The following is a 16,124-nucleotide window of genomic DNA, read 5'->3' as shown; positions in this document are numbered from 1 at the left end:
ACAGGGACCAGGCCAGAATCGGCCCCTCGTTAATGCCAGCCAGTGAGAGAGGGGCGCACGGCCTTAGGGGCCAAACACCGGAGAAAGGAGCAAAGTGAGACTCAAAGACAGAACCTTTCTGGATCCTGCACACATTTTAGCAAAGGAAAACTCATGTGAACCCAATGGTTATGAAATTTTAGTTGCATTCTTTCAAGGACGCGACCATAACAGCGTATTATCATTCTGCCTAATAGCTTAGCCAGGCTCTATGGCTTTACAAAGTACTTTCATAGCTTCCGTGTCAATCAATGCTCACAACTATCCCCCTGTCCAAGATCTCAGTCAGCTATGATGAGAACTGGACCTTGAACTGGGGTCCACTTATTTCAGATGGACTGAACTTCTCCCACGTTGTTTCTTCCCGGAAAGGAGCACTTGATCTTCACAATCCAACTGCACAGAGAAGTTCTAACAAAGATTACAAACAATAATACTGATGGGGGTCATTGATGATGATGTTGACAGGACCAGGTGCTGGACTCATCTGATGGGCTAAGTGCTTGACCTACTGGACTTTCAGAAAAGGAGCTAGGTGCTCTCCTATTAGGTAGAAATGTCCCCATTTATAGATGAGAAAACTGGGGCTCAGGGTAGTTAGGTACGTTGCCCAGGGTTGGGGGTGCACCACTGATGAAAGGTAAAATTGAGATTTCATCCCAAATCTGTGATGCAGTTACAGGCCTAGCCGCATCTTCACGGACCAGTCAGAGTAGCTCCATTCTCACCAGTCAGGACAGTGCCTTTTGGACCAATCAAACTGCAAGGATTTGGAGTCCTCATCTGCATGAGGACAGGCCAATCAGGGACCAGGGGCGGGACTTCTCGCTATATAAGTCAGGGAGTGCACTTTCCCTTTTCAGGGAAGACTAGACTGAAGTTCCCTGGCTGGAGCTGAAACCAACACTGAGACATCTCACCAGAGCAGACAGAAGCAGAGCAGAGCAGGCAGAGTGGACTGGAGCAGAGCAGAGCTGTGTAGCCAGGGGCTCACCCCAGGGCCGCCTCATAGTGTGCTGTGCCACAGCCACGCTGCTTCATAATTGAGCCAGAACATTATCGAGCTGTTCCAAAGCTGTGCTGTTCTCACAGCAGTGCTCTATCACAATTGAGCTGTGTGTACTGAATAAAGTTTCCTTCTTCACCGCACCCCCAATTAGGGGTTCCAGATGCCATTGAATTGGCACCAACAACCGTCAACTGACACACCTCACTTCCATGGCAATCGACATTTTTAAAAGCTTTTTAAGAAAACAAAACACTATCACAATTAAAACAATAAAATGTTGGTATTTTCTACCTGCACACTGGCTTCTCACACTGTCCTTCCTAGAATATCCTTTCATTTTTCTCTGTATTGATCAGGAAACTAAGACAAGATGAATCTATTTCTTTTACAGTCAGCCTACATAGACACCGCTTGAATTGATCTTGTACTTCCCAACTCCAGCCCTCCAAAAAAGTATTACTTAATCTGACATGTTTTTACTTTTCTTTGATGTTCCTTTCATTGCCAACTTCAATCTTTTGTCTTAGACCTTATAAACTCTATAACCCAGAGGTAAACATTTTTACCCACCCCTCTCTGAGCCTAGCACAGAGCTCAGATCCTATGCACTCACCAACTACTTGCTTCTATCCATTATCATTCTACAATATCCCAGCCGAACAGTAAACAAATCTGACTTAGAGCCTAGGCCTCCCAACTATTATAAATCAGTGCTATCAAATGTTTAAAACGCACACACAAATTTACAAATCAGATACATTAGTAGGGGAAACTGTTAGCGTTACATAAATCCCTCGCTTTATAAAACATTACCACGGCTCTAAAGCATTTACACTTGTGTTTGCAGGTCATTCAGTCATTGTCAGAGGAGATTGCAAGTGAAGAGTGGTTTTGGATCTGGGCAGGGTAAATAAAGCAGGAGGACAATGAAGGATTCCTAATTCGTGAACTCGAACAACTGGTTGCATGAAGCTACTAAGCTCTCTTCCTTGTACTGTTCACAACTGAGGTCCACCCATTCAATACGTTTAGTGAACAGCTACTGTGAGCAAGTCACTGCACTGCATGAGTTACCGGAAATAGATGTCCTGTTCCGCTACCGACCAATGTGCTCACAGAGCATGTTCAAAGCAGTTCTGCCCTCCCAAGGTGCGTCCAACGAGAACTAACTGAAGAGTGCTGGGCCCGAGCAAGGACGGGAGACTGAGTCCCAGCTGAACTTACTAGTTGTCACTCCACCCCTCTGGACTCAGTTTCCTTGTCTGTAAAAGCCTCTCTCGCTCGCTCGCTCTCTCTCTCTCTCGCTCTGTCTCTCTCTCTCTCACTGTGTGTGTGGGACGGGGGAGAGTAATGATATGGAGTTTGGACTTGATCAGTAGTTTCTCAGCTTTTTTTTTTGATGTGTGGACCCTTTTGAGAATCTAATGAAAGCTTCCCACCTAAAGAAAAATGCCCACAGCACTCCACACAAACAAGGGGCAGGATTCCAGGTGGCTCGCACCCTCCCTGAATCCTGGCCATGGTTGGGAGAGGAGGATTCCAGGTTACACCCTCCCCGCAGAGATAACAGTAATAACATGTGAATAGTGTGATAGGCCATTGCTAACAACCCATTCAGGGCTAATACCCTGTAATTTTCCAAAATGGTGCAGGCCATATAAAGTGGAAAAGCTTTTCAAACTAGGAAAAGGAAGGGAAAGGACCTCTTTCTGCATCTTGGGTTTGTTTAGCTTTGCCCCTGCTACCCTATCATCAGGCAGTGAAGAAGGCGGGGTACGGGAGGTAAGGGGTTCAGAAAGCAGAGCCCCGCAGCTCCCTGTGAGAGAGCCAGCCGAAGGCCTACCCGGGGTTCACCGTCTGCACCCCACAAAGATCCCATTCTCCGGGTGTGATGCCTGGAAATGGGCTGGCTTTGCTGCCGGCCTCTGGCTGGTGCTTTGGCTCTCAGGCAGGGGAAGAAGGGTTTTTAGTGGAAAAGCGCAGCTAGGAGGCTTGCCCAGACCATGGGTGTAGGGGATGTGGTGGGGGGCAAGCTGACAACCCCCAAAGCCTCAAAGACACGCAGAGAAATAATTTAGAGGACAGGCCTCAAGTTCACTTTAGAAACCAAGGTTTCCCTCCAGCAAAACACAGCTTGCCTGTATTGTGAAGGAGGAAGGAGAGAGAACGGAGGAGGTGCTCTTTCCTCTCCTCCCAGCAGGTCACCTTCAAGGAGAGCTACCTTAGACCTGAGGGGTTCTTGCACCTGGTATGTGCCCTGTGTATGTGTCCTGTGTACATACCCCACAAAAAAGTGGCCGCATGCCCACCAGGCGGAAAAAAGGCAGCTTTGTCAAAGTCACAAGAAATAAAATGGCTCACAAGTCAAACCCAATTATAGTGAAAGTTCAAGGGAACCCAAGTTTTCCCTGTTATAAAAATTTAGGTACATTACATATTTCTCAAAATAAAGAAATCTGGGGCTGAGCCTTGGAACTCTTATTACACAAGAGGTTGCAGGAGAGGTTGGATTGGGTTTTGTTTTTTGTTTTCTTAAAATGATATTTACTTTACTGAAATGTCACAAGCAGTAGCAGAAACTGTTTTTTAAAGAGCCCTGTTCCAAAACATACACTTTGCTTTGTGGTATCCATATGTGCCTTTCTTTGTAAAAGAAGTATGCAAAATAGGTTAATCGAATTGCAATGGTATTGTGCATGCCTATTTAAAGGAATTCTATTATAAATGCATTGGTAGGGTATGTTTGTTGTAAAAAGAGTCACCCTTAATTTATTTATATAAATATGAATTTTTACATATGATATTTGCTTCAAGGGAGATGTGCCAATATTGACTCCTTTTAAACTACGTAATCTTTCATCATTCAAACAAGCAACGAAGTATTTTTCTCCAAATGCAATCCAATCCTGAATGTTCTACAGCAGTTCTTAGCTTAACATTTGATGTGGAAAAAAAAAAAATCCCTTGTTTCATTCTATACAAACAAATCAGTTATGAGATTAAGGGAGAAACACCCAGCAAACACCTAGGGCATTCCCTCATGTTCTTCAAGGAAAGCATAAGCTAAGATAGTCATTGTTTATACTCTCTTGGGTCATACCCTTCAATAACTAAAATCTGAGTTTGCCATTCCAGAAAAACTCCTGATTATGATAACAGGCTCCCATTCATAGACTGATGAAGCTTGAAGAAATGCTGAGCCTACCTGCTCATTCTAATTTGGGAAAACCAAGACCCAGGATAGTGCACGAAACCAACGAGTTGAGGACTGACCTGTTTGCACTGTAGATTCTGCAACAAGAAAGATGGTGGCTAAACATAAGGGTCACCAAACGGTTAACATCCTCCGTGGAATTCTCTGAATTTTGCAGCAGGACACTCCTGTATCTGGGTCAAGGCCCATTGCCCAACATGTGAGGCATAAAAAATTAAAGGAGCCATAAAGTTTGCAGGGAAGAGAATGGCCAGCTCCCTTGAAACCTATCCTTTATTTACGGGCCAGGTATGTCGTCAGAATTACTGAGATAATCACATCCCTAGAGTGACACACTGGGGAAAAGAGAAAGTACTTCAGAACTGCCAGGCACTGTCTGCCTTGTTGTTTAAATGCACAGCGAGTGACTCACTGCCAGAAGGCACCCTTTCACCCTGAGATAACAGCAACAGGGATCCCACAGGTGAGAAAGAGCAACAGGAATCCCACAGGTTGCCAAACCGGGAGGCCCAGGCAAGTTCTGGCTTAAGGCCACTTAGCCTTTTGCTCTGTCAGACCTCAAGCTCATGCTCCACCCCTCTGGAAGGCTGGCCTGCTGAAACATACTATCTGAACCGTCTGAAGGAGTGCTTTATGTACTAGATTCACGAGCCAGAGATATATATCCTTCATTAGCTCTGTAATTATTAGCAGTAACCTTGGGCAAATCACTCACACTCGCTACTCCATCTGGAATGACGAAAAACAGAATCTGCCTTTCAAACTCATCGAGAAGATAAAATGAATGCACAGATAGTCTGATCCAGATCTAACATGGTACTATGGTAAATGAAAATGGGCTGAGAACCATTAGTGAAGTGTAAACATGAAAGCTACTTCATAGTTCGGTGTTTCTTCTCTCCATCTTGAATAGCCAGTTAGTAAATGTTGGGAGTATGGCACCCATTGGCTGTCTGCTCCTGCGTGTTCCTTCCTTTTACAAAACCCAACCAGCTGAAGCAGTAAACCCTCTTTTGTCTCCAAATGCTACTAGAATCCAGGAGCTCAACAGCCTGGTCAAGATAGGCTATCTTGAGACAGCAAGGAGTGAAAAACCACTGGTTAGCTCTGTTACCCCACACTGACTGCTCCGAGCTGAGTCATTCACTCCAGTCCCATTACTGCAAACAAAAGAGGTTAGAGAGGCAAATTCTACTTTAAATGACGAAGATAAAGTTAAGAGATATTAACCCTCCCTGCCAAAAATGGAGCAAAATTTGATGTTTCTCTATTCACTCAGAACAGTTCTTTTCACTAAGAGCTCAATACATGTTAGCCGTTTTATCATTGTTATTACTACATGCCTTGCTGAAATCGGGGCAAATTATTAAGCATTTCTCTGATCTAGCAGCATATTAACACTATACAAAATTATGAGGCTCATTAAATACCATTTATCCTTAGGGATCTCACACAAGTTTCTAATTTGCCTATTTGCTTAGCAAGAAGCTCCATGTTCAATTCACCCAACTCATAAATGAAAAATCTCCCTGTTCCCCCTTAGAAAACCAGGCCCACATCTTCAGTCTCAGACACCTCTCCTATCCCCTGCAAGTCCTCGCAGACCATCAGCAACACTCTATGACATCTATGTGTTTCTTCACCCCCCCTTCTGTTTTAACCAGCTATTATAATTTTTAGGCAAACCTCTCATTCAAACTTTTATAAAAGAAGTGGTCACAGCCAAACCGGATTATCATGTTCCCACTTTAGTGGTACTCCTGACCCCACCCCACCCCCCAAAAAAAACACCTAGAAACCCCAAAGTAAACCAGAAAGATGAGATCATCTGAGAGACCATGACAGTACACCAGCAGAAAGGGAGAAAAATGAGCAACTTGGTTGTGGGAGAAAGTCCAGGACATGCGCAAGGATCCCTGACGCCGATTCTGTGTGGCAGCCAGCCAGATCTTTCCCACCTGGTGGACGTTTTCAGCTTCTCAAGTCTTGCTCTGGACACGGAGTCCAGGAGCTCCAAAAGGTATTCTTCTACAGGAGCTTCTGCCACCAGGATAGTCCCTATCACCTAGCTACAGCCCGGCCCTTTGTCATCAGTGGAACTTGGGAGGGTTGAAGAATATATAAAGAGGTGAAAAGAAAAGGGACCATAATCTTCTTCCTAAGGAAGATCATAAGTGAAATGTAGTGATTTCACAGCTGTTATGACAATGAGCAAACTGAAGATACCCCCAGTCCCTCTGGGAGACGCATGCAAACTCCACACATTAAAACTTGCTACCAAACAACTTGAGTACTTGCCTCCCAGAAAACAATGTAGACCAAGGCTTCTACATTTTTTTCATGATTGGGCAGCGATAGACAACTGTTTACTACATCATGAATAGGGAGCATTTGCCTTCTGGCCGTAAAGGATTCTGTTCCATTACCCATAAAGCCAATGGTCTCTGAAATTACAGAGGTTTAAATGTGACAATGATGCAATGTCTTGGTGGGGGTGGGGGAGTATTTTAGAAAGAAAGTCAGCAAAGCTTCATTAATAATATAAGAAGTCAAAATATCTACTGGTATTGTAGAAACATTGCTCTATTTAGAATCAAAAGGTTTGGATTTAGACCTAGCTCTGTCACAACGGCAAGCCATTTTAACTTCTGAGTCTCTTTTCTTAGACTATAAAATAAAAGAGTAGGACCAGCTGGTTTCCCGGGGGGGGGGGGGGGGGGCTGTAGCTCTGACATTCTGAGACCAGTTACAACGTAGGCAGCCTCTGCTTCCTGTCACCTAAGGGACTGAAACAGCCTGAAAACAAATCTTAAGCCTGAGTCAGTGTTCCCTGCAACTCCCTCATTCTGGCCTTTTCTGAGACTCTTTTGGCAGAGAACTAGCTCCCCTGGGGGTGGCTGAGCTAACAGCTGGATAGTACAGGCTGATTTCCGCCTCTGAACAGCTGGTCTATGAGACAAATAAACATGCAGGCTTTTGTCAGAAAAAAATGACTCAACTTTTGCAGGCCAAGTATAGATGCAGAGAAATCTAGACTTCAAAAGTGCTGCTCTCCTTTCCCCCTGACAGTACCCTTTTAGCCTTAGCTATGGAGACCGTCTATGAGAAATGGGGGAGAGAGAATGGGGACTAGACAATTCTAGGAAGCACCAGAAAAACTCATGGCCATACTTTCATGTTTGCTGCTCCATTCCCTAGAAGAAACCAAAAAGTTCTGAAGTGCTGAGAGGGTCTCAATCAGACCACGCTGATATTTGAAGGAAAAAGATTCTTCCTCGATTGGGATTGTCCCGCCAATTACAGAGCCGAGTACAAAATGCTGGTTAGCCTCCCCTCCTCCGAGTGCTACCATATGTTTCCAGAAAAAAGCAAAAGAAGCTAACTTTCAGGATGTAGACAGCGAGATCATGAGAAATCTATATGTTAACTCAGGTTCTTTCCATGGATCTGTTTTCGTTATTCATGTGAAATGCGGCACTGCGTCAAAAAACTTCTCTCGATGACTGTCTGGATCATTGAATTGTATTTCCAGCACCGCCTAAGGACCCACCAATAACTGAGTACCCCTTTCCCCACTGATCATAATATTTCAACATCTGCAAAGTTCAGGTTTCTAATAGGTTAACCCTCGAACTAACTTGTAAAGCCTGGGCTTCTAATGAACTGATCCTTTTCTCACTTTTGTTTAAACAGATTTTTGCCACCAGCAGCCCATTTAGAAAGGAAAGGGAAAGAAAAACAGCCACTCACAAAGCCGTACACAGAGTCTGTGTGTGGAATGAAGGTGCAGCTGGACCACCGCGCTGACTCGTGATGTCTGCAACGCGCCGTAAAATTAGTAAATTGTGCCAGTGCTAATACTCCAGTCTCAACAAAGTGGTTTGTTTGTTAGGGCTTCTTGCTCACAAAAAAGGTATTTAAGAACTCTACACGTAGCCTTGGGAACAGACCAGGGGAAAAGTAAATATAAAACACAAGTTTTGCTTGTCCAAGCAGCAAGCACTGTACCGACGACATTAGAGCACCTAACAAATAAAGAGAAATGAAGTGAGCAGCGCGTGAAAACAACAGGACCACAACCACTAAGAAAAAACGTACCGATCAAAAGTGGATAACCCTGACTCGATGGCTATCATCTATCTCGCTACCTGAAACTTAAAATAGCCCATATAAAATTGTTTCAATAACTTATGGCATATGTAGTAAGGAAGTAGCTATTAAAAACGCTACAGTAAAAAGCTATTTGATAGTATATGTCCACTACATATTACCATAAAATGTTCACATTATAGACCAAAGTGAAAATATAATTCAAAAACTGAATTCCCTATATTTTCAATTATAAAGTAGAGAATTGTCTACAAATGCTATAATGGAGAAATGGATGGACAAATATCTAGCAAAAAATTGACAGCACTGCTGCAGAGTGTAACAGATGTGTTTTTTAATTCCTCTTACCTATATTTTCTACAGTGAAAACCTACAGGTTTATAATGAAAGGGGAAAGCTTTATTTAAAAAAAAGAAAAAAAAAAAACAGACTCCATTTAATCAAATTAAGTGAGATCTGGTTTAAATAGTCATCGGGGAACAAAGAACAGTGAGGATAGTTGAACGGGGACAGCATTTTCTGCCCGGAAGATGGATAGACTATATTTCATTACTAATAAAAAAATAATAATAATAACTCATTGGCAGGTGCAGGCTTAAAAGACAGACCGCTCTCCAGGACAATAATACTTTATTTTCCCCCTAACACTTCTTTAAATGTTAAATGGACAGAAATTACTTCTCTCATTTTTGTCCTTCATGTTGAGAGCAATTAGGACCCACGTCAACTGGGCCTTCCTCCAAAAAGCAGGGCAACCTACAAGTGGACATGCAGGGTCTGTCTTCGAAAACATCAGGAACTTTATACACAGTCGAAGTGAAATCGCTGGAAACAATCTCCTCTCTATTCACCCTCTCCTCCCCAGGATGGGCCCTGACACATCTCCCAACAACTATCAATCAGTAACACTTTTTCTTTTAGAAATCAAAATTTCCACCCTTGACTACTACAATTAAGCTTTTAACCTTAGATTGTACTTAGCTGTGGTTTCTGTTCTCTCCTGACTCAGGGCCACCAGCCTTAAATACCTAAAATAATATCTTTGTTCCTACACTTCAATCCCCTCGCCCCCTTCCCAAATTACAGTCTGCTAATGGAGACAATAGACACACACGGGGCGCTCACTCTGTCTACCCACTACTAGTAGGCTCAATTCTGAGATGACCCTAAGATTCCTGCTCCCTGGTGGACACACCCTGGAAGACCCCCGTGAGTGTGGTCTGTGCTGATGATGGATGGCGCTGTGAGTTCCAGATTCCATTATGATGAAGGCAATTTTGCAGCTGTAATTGAGGTCCCAGTTCAATTGACTTTGAGTTCATCAAAAGGGAGATTATCCTGGGTGGGTGTGACCTAGGAAGGTAAGCCCTTTCAAAGAAGATCTAGAAGTATCCTCCTAGCCTGGAAAAAACAGGCCACCAAGAGTTCTACAGGTGCCAGAAAATGAATTCTGCCAAGAATTCTAAAAGAAGATGCTTGGCTCGGTGGAGACTGCCATGCCAGCTGACACCTGACACAGGTTGCTAAGTGAGACCCTGAGCAGAGGACCCAGCTAAGCCGTGCCCAGACTCCCGATCTAGGCAAACTGAGATAATACATGTTGCTGTTTTAGGCCACTAAGTTTGTGGGACTTCATTACAGAGCAACAGAAAACGAACGTACCCACCAACGGGCCACATACCTGTCCATTCCCTCGCCCGCACTCTTCTTGTCCCCTATCTGAGGATATTTATGCAGGGAAACATAAATCCTGAGGATCAATGTAGGCTGGAGACTCTGGGCCTTTTAGTCAGCCCCAAATGGGGGAGTGTAGCTCTACCCACCCCTTCAAATCCCCTATTTGTGTGAGGCACTCCACCTGTTTCTTGGGTTTTGTCTCACCTCCCTCTGTTCACGCCTGGGAAACAAAGCTAAGATGGCAGCTGTGACTTCATAGCTGGCCTCCCAGAGCACAGATCTAGGTTTGGAGAAATCTCTTTTTCCTGATAGTCTGGCCAAGACCAAGTTGACTTTTTTTAAGGAAATTTTCACATGAAAACTAAGAGGGGAAAGGAGGAAGAATTTTGGAATGAAAGGAGTAGACACATTTACATAGGACACATTTCTAACTTAACTAAAGGCTAGTCACAGCCTAGCTTGGCAGGCGTAGGTCCTGGACTACTGAGCTCCATATCCGCTTCCTTCCCAGCCCTGCCTGTGCACGAGGCTTATACTGTGCCAGGGTCCCTCTGGCACAACTTGCGCTTGAGTTGGCACCTTCCTAGCTCTGGAGCCGCCCTCCCAGTCCTCCCGCTCTGGTTTCTAGCAGCATGAACAAGGCACTTCCACTTCTGATCCCCAACAATTCCTCTCCTAGGCCTCATACTGGGGACCTTACAAGACAACGCTTTTGCTTCACTCACTGTCTTTAGCCCTCTGGGCTCCTGTGTCTTGCTCTTGTTCACGGATCTCTTGGGCTTTGATTCACCTAAGATATATTAAGAATTCACTATGTGTCAGGCAACTCGGCTGAATTCTAGAGACAGAGATACTGTCATGCAGCTCAAGACCTACCAGGACTGCCTAAAACATGCTCACTAGTCCCTTGTTAAGGCTGGTACTATATTATTTCATTAATATTAGTATTATACTATATATTACAATATTTATTATTATTATATTTTATGTTAATATTACATAGTATTGGTATATTATTCCAAAACTCGATTTATGGTCCACCGATTTTTCTCAGCTAGTGCCTAAGCTTCATTTAGCTGGTAGCCAAGGGAGCCCCACTGGGGGGACCCACACTTACCTGCACCTTCTCTATCTCCTGTAAATATACGCTATAAAGTTGGACGAAAATAAATGCAATGGAAGTACCCTCTCCCTATTGACTTCTCACGATCAGATGATTTACTTGCAGATATCCACTGCAAGTCACAGAAGGAAATAGAATACTGATTCATCTCAGTCAACGTGCATCAGTAGAGGTAAATATTAACCTCTGAAAGAGACCTCTTGGCTATTCGAATGTGTGCTGTGCTCAACAGGGGAATTCCCAAGTTTTAATTTTCCTATGGAATCCACAGGCATGAGTATTAGTATTTGACTGAAAATAGCCTCATGAAAATAAGTTTGGCCATCCCCATCAATGCTTCTTAAACCACAAGGTCCTAAAAGACATTTCCAATACATTTTGTTGCCATTGTTCTGTGAGCCGCACAACATATTAATAAGCAGCTCTAATGATGACCATGAAAACCAGCAATGATCACCGGATAATGTCCCTGTCAGTTTTGTTAAGGATGGCTGTGCATAAGTCATGGAAATATAAAGGGACATTTACACAAGAATAGGGAAAAGCCCAAACAAGTTATACATGAAGGAACCCCTCTAGCTCGTTGAGAAATGAGTATACAGCTCCTATCAGCGTCCAGAGGTCACTGGGCTCAGGGTAATCTCAAAGACCAAGCCAGCAAAAACAAATGTTGTTTTCTCTCAGGCAGATACCAGCTATCAAAGTTCAGAAAGAAACAGTCACTTGGACCTGGAGTTTAGCATTCAGATTACTGACCCCCATCACCTCTGCCACTGTGAGGTTTATGGTGACATTTTAAGAGCACTTGAGCAGTTGGGTTTTATCTGCTAATGTCACACAGATGTTTATAAAAGAACATGCCAGACACTGTGTTGTTTAGCTATAAACTGAATCGCAAAACAATTTATAAAGGACCCACATCTTCTCATTGAGTTGCAAAATTATCAGGAGAAAAGTAATCTTTTTATATGCCTCCCAAGTCTAGTAATTCCAAGGTTGGCTGCTTGGGAAGGTTTTATCTAGTTTGGGGATCTTACTGTACAAGTCACTGCCTTCTATTTCACTTTTCCCATCAATAAAGTGGGCACCAGTGTCACACTAGCCTCTTCCACACCACTTATTTGCCCTGCGCTGTTATATTTAGCCAGGATCTTCCACCACTTCATTCAACAGTTAACAATTATATGAAACTTGTCAACATCCTGACCAAGATTAGGAGGGGAAAAAATCTAAGGGAGACTTCATTGATGCTTATTTTGAAACATTTATGTTTCTTCCCTCGGGGAAAATAATGTGTTATGAAAGATTAAAACTAAAGAGTGGCAGTAGCTTAGACATTCATTGATGCAGAAGCCAATGCACACCGTTTATTTGAAAATGGTGCTGTTGGAAGGTGGTAATCTCCAGGCAGAGTTGCTAGGAAACAAAGGTCACCGACAAGATTACTGATTGATTTTCTCTAAGAATCTACTGATAAGCTCCTTATCAACATAGTTTTCGGTATCAGAGGTATGATGAAGACAGTGGCTAAATATATTATTTCATTATTTCATTAAACCTTCACAACAAATGCATGAATCAAGTAATATTATCATCCCCATTTACCAATGGAAAAAAAGGCAAGCTCAGAGAAGTTCTAGAATGTGGCCAAAGTTGCACAGCTAAGGAAGGGACAGAGCCCTCAAATCAAAATCAGTTTCTCTGACTGTGAAAGCCACTTTCTTTCCGCTACACCACATGCCTCCCAATCCTTCATGGTGAAAATGTGGGTGAATGTTGTCACGCATGTGGGCCACGTGAGAGGTACTGCATTTTCCAAGGAGACATCTATTCCCACCAAGCAGGCTCTGGTCAAAGAAAGGACCAACACTCACTCGCTGGGCCTTTGTTAGAAGCAAAATGCCTGACAGGCATTTCAGAAAGACAGGTAAGGTCAGGTAGGCTTACCATTAATTCATATTCAGGTCTTTTTCTGGTAAAATGAAGGCAATAGTTCCATTCCATCTCCCTCACTAGGTCATTGTAGAGATCTGATCACAGACCACATCAAAGAACTTGGCAAATGCTGAAGCCCTCATAAATGGAAGAGGAATTTTTCTTTTATTAAAATTTACTGAGGTGACAATGGTTAGTAAAGTTACATAGGTTTCAGGTGTACAATTCTGTAATACATCATCTATATATCACATTGTGTGTTCACTACCCAGAGTCAGTTCTCTTTCCATCACCATATATTTGATCCCCTTACCCTCATCTACCACCCCCCCACCCCCCTTACCCTCCGGTAACCATTAAACTATTGTCTATGAGTTTTTGTTTCTTTATTCGTTTGTCTTGTTCCTTTGTTGCTTTCAGTTTTATATCCCACATATCAGTGAAATCATATGGTTCTCGACTTTTTCTGATTTATTTCACTTAGCATAATAATCTCAAGACCCATCCATGTTGTCGTAAATGGCACAATTTCATCTTTTCTTATGGCAGAATAGTATTCCATTGTGTACATATACCACATCTTCTTTGTCCAATCATCTATCGAAGGACACTTTGGTTGTATATGACACCCTCAGCTAATATCATAATCAATGGTGAAAAACTGAAGCCCTTTGCTCTAAGTTCAGAAACAAGAGAGGGTTGTCCCCCTATCACCACTGCTTTTCAACATAGTATTAGAAGTCCTCGCCAGAGCAATCAGACGAGAAAAAAATAAAAGGCATCCAAATTGGGAATGAAGAAGTTAAATTGTCACTTTTTGCAGATGGCACAATGCTATATACAGAAAAACCTAAAGACTCCACCAAAAAGCTATTAGAAACAAGAAATGAATACAGTATAGTTGCCAACTACAAAATCAACGTACAAAAGTCCATTGCATTCCTATATACTAACAATGAAATCTCAGAAAAAGAAATTAAAAAAACAATTCCTTTTGCAATTGCAGCAAAAAGAATAAAATACCTAGGAATAAACTTAACCAAGGATGTGAAAGACCTACACACTGAAAACTATATGCCATTTTTAATAGAAATTGAAAAAACACAAAGAAATGGAAAGCCACTCCCTGCTCATGGATTGAAAGAATCAACATAGTTAAAAAGGCCGTATTACCCAAAGCAAAATACAGATTTAATGCAATCCCCATCAAAATCCCAATGGCATTTTATAAAGAAATAGAACAAAAAATCATCAGATTTGTATGGAACCACAAAAGACCCCGAATAGCCAAAGCAATCCTAAGAAAAAAGAATAATGCTGGAGGTATCAGACTCCCTGACTTCAGCTTGTACTACAGGGCAACAATAGTAAATGGAATTATTACCATTGTCCCGTATAAGACACATCACGTCCTTCTTGCTTCTGAGCTATCTCCTGGTAGTGCTTTTTTCAGGACTTGATTTGTTTGGGGAGGGGAGTGAAGAGGAATTGTGGAGGCTCCACCAACCCCAGAATAGAAGCGTGTCTGTGCACCCTTCCAAAGTGAGCCATTTACGGTTCAGTTAATCACAGCAGAGCCAGTCAGTGGAACAGCAATACAATAGCCAGTTCTCGTTACATGCAGACTCGCTATGTGCAATTGCGCCTACTTGCTACAATTTATTAGTAACCCCCAAATCAATACTTCTGGCACTTTCACAGTCATCTGAAAATATGCGCAGAGCGACAAAAATCTGAGTTTCCTGAAGCGCACATTCCCAGCCGAGGTTGGACAAGGCGACCCTCGCTGCCTTCTGTTTTAGTTTTCATCCTGTAAACAAGTGTCCTTTTCATGGTCCATTTGGTGCCGCATTTTTCACATTTTTGCTCTTTGTGTTGGTGATTTTGCTGCTTAAAGTGACCCCCAAGCATAGTGCTGAAGTGCAGACTGGTGTTCTAGGCCCAAGAAAACTGTGGAGCCCCCTATGGAGAAAATACCTGGGTTAGGTGAGCTTCGTTCAGGCATGAGCTATAGTGAAGTGGGCATGAGTACAATGTGAATGGACAAACAAGATATATTCACTAAGGTGTCTTTAAGCAGAAACACACATAAAACAAGGATATGAATTGCTTGGTTCATTAAAGTGTTGTGACCAGAAGTTCACAGGAACCCAGGTCCCCGAGGGGCGGCGATTCAGTGTTCACAGAGGCTTTATAGACCAGAACTACGTCCAAACACAGAATGGATTACACTGAGTCATTAAAATTTGTAAGTATGAAATATACATTTGAGGAAGTGTGTGGGGGCAAATACCTGCTATGTAATGAAAGGGCTCCCTCTTAAGTATCTAAAACGGTAAACATGGGAAAGACAGGGAAGGAATATACTAAACAGACAGTGGAGTCTCTAGGTTCATGGAAACGAGGAAGAGTGTTCTTATTTCTCCAACTTAGGTAACATGCTCTGGCCATGGTTTAAAAATAAAATTTTATATGCAAAATAACTCCTACCGTTAACAACTGGGAGGAAAATGCGTAAGTCGTTAGTGTCAACTCTGACTCATGCCACGTTAGGCAACCATCCTAACATTAAAACCCTGGGGAGAACTAGTGAGGTTTGATTCATTTTTCTGAGAAACTTGAGAACGATCTTCCCGATGTGGATCTGATTTATCGTCCAACAACACTGAACGTTCGCCTCCTGGTTTGATTTCTACTATCGCTATCAGATAGATACTCAGCCTCCTTCCCTACTTCCCCACGGCTGGTTTGACATCACTCCCAGGCCCTCAGATTCTCGACCCCTCACCTCAAATGTCACCCCAGAAAGGCAGCGCCTACACCTCCAACTACAGTCACATGCCCTGTTTTATCATCTTCCTGGCATTTACCATTATCTGAAATTATCTTATTTATTTACCTGCTCCAGCTTTCACTGCGTGGCCTCTGCCCCCTTACAGGTTCTGTCCATCTTGCTGATTGTTCCACAGCCACCTCACCCCACCCCACCCACCAACACACCTAGAAGGCCGAAATAG

General features: G+C 42.9%; 1 protein-coding gene across 4 annotated transcripts in view; it reads right to left on the bottom strand.

The window, feature by feature from the left end:
• Positions 1-16,124, bottom strand: part of CREB3L2 (cAMP responsive element binding protein 3 like 2) — a 104,565-nt gene that overhangs the window by 48,947 nt on the left and 39,494 nt on the right. Inside the window, exon 1 of one of the 4 annotated variants that reach the window (XM_033098794.1) lies at positions 8,013-8,119. The exons of 2 other annotated variants lie outside the window; for them this stretch is intronic. The gene's annotated coding sequence lies outside the window, so the exon portion shown is untranslated. Of the gene's footprint in view, positions 1-4,321; positions 4,466-8,012; positions 8,120-16,124 lie in introns of those variants that run through there. One more of the 4 variants, XM_033098793.1, reaches the window with a different exon arrangement.

This window comes from Rhinolophus ferrumequinum, chromosome 26, assembly GCF_004115265.2.
Source record: "Rhinolophus ferrumequinum isolate MPI-CBG mRhiFer1 chromosome 26, mRhiFer1_v1.p, whole genome shotgun sequence".
In the NCBI taxonomy this organism is placed as follows: Eukaryota; Metazoa; Chordata; class Mammalia; order Chiroptera; family Rhinolophidae; genus Rhinolophus; species Rhinolophus ferrumequinum.
This window is presented reverse-complemented; position numbering and strand designations above follow the sequence as displayed.